Source organism: Octopus bimaculoides, chromosome 2 (genome assembly GCF_001194135.2).
Source record: "Octopus bimaculoides isolate UCB-OBI-ISO-001 chromosome 2, ASM119413v2, whole genome shotgun sequence".
In the NCBI taxonomy this organism is placed as follows: Eukaryota; Metazoa; Mollusca; class Cephalopoda; order Octopoda; family Octopodidae; genus Octopus; species Octopus bimaculoides.
The window spans coordinates 17,049,512-17,051,104 of NC_068982.1; positions in this window are offsets into that span (position 1 = coordinate 17,049,512).

The following is a 1,593-nucleotide window of genomic DNA, read 5'->3' on the forward strand; positions in this document are numbered from 1 at the left end:
ATGTGGTTGGTAAGCAAGCTACTTGCCACACAGCCACTCCTGCGCCTTTATTTTAATTTTATTTTTATTTTTACATGAATATCTGTGTATTACTTTTTCTTTTCTTTTCTGCTCAGGATTTTATATTCCCATTTTATTTTATATTGGTATTTCGTTTTGTCATTTTGTTATATTGTTCTTAACCACCAACTTAACACTACACACTGAATCGTGGCAAGGTATGGACGGTTTTCGGAGTACCGAGGAAATTATGTGTAAATGGAGAAGTCTACGAGATATAGTACAATGCAAAATACCGAAAGGAACTTCACCTCTTATATCGCACCTTTCTTCCTCCTTTAACGCCGATGTGATATAATTTCTTGGGAGAGAAATACTTTTGCGGCTGAAGATAGCTTTGTATTGTCAATTATACACTGATATAAAGCTTGAAACACGTGTACCGCAGAATCCTTTGTATTTTTGTTGTTATTTTTTGCATTTACAATATATATATATATACATACTGAAACTATTAAAAGTGAAACAGTATAAAAGTGAAACAGTATAAAAGTGAAACTATTTACAACTTACTCCGACGAAGGTTTGACTTTTATTCTTCGAGTTTTGAGACGTAATACGGAACCAGTGTCAATGACTGGAAATGAAAAAAGCTTAGCAAAATAGCCGTGGATGTTATTCATTTTTTAATTTGTATCAGAACTGAAACTAATAACCCTTTCTACTATGAACACAAAACCTAGAATTTGAGGGGAGGGACATAGTCGATCACATTGACTCCAGTACTTGACTGGTACTTAATTGTGTGGGTGTTTTTTTCAAAACATTGTCTGATTTAAAAAGCCACATCAGACGCCATGAAAGGGCTAAGGTCTAATTGCAGGAAGTGGTCAAACTCTGTGTAAGGAGTAGACAACCACCATGTATGTTTGTAGGTATGTATGTATGTATGTATGTATGTATGTATGTATGTGTATGTATGTGTATGTATGTGTATGTATGTATGTATGTATGTATGTATGTATGTACGTATCAGTCATTGGAATGCAGACATGTTGGGGTGACACCTGCATTATTTTAGTCGGTCAAACAAATCACATTGCAAATTTTTTGAAAGTCTAGTTTTTGTATCCGCCACCTTTTTCAGGACGTAAAGAAACCTATATTGTGGGGAGACAGGTGGAAAAATACGCACACACGCAAACGTACGTTCTCACACGCATTCACTCACAAACACACGTTTGGAAACATAAAAACGATAAGAAGTACGTTTGAATGACTATATATACACACATAAAATGAAAGTAAATATTACACATGTCTCTGACATGTTTTACCTTCACAAAAACCAGAATTTGTGGAGAAACGCCCATCTCCCCATTTAAACAAACTATAAGAAGTACGTTTGAATGACTAGCCTTCCGTTAGACTTTCAACGCCCCTCAAACTTGTTCTCATTAATCTGTAAGTGCTGAGAGAAGAAACCAAAAGACTTTAAATATATATTTTAAAATGCTGATTTTTCTGCGACCAAAATTTCTTCAAGCTAGTGTCCCAGCATGGCTGCAGTCCAATGACTGAAAGAAGTAAAAA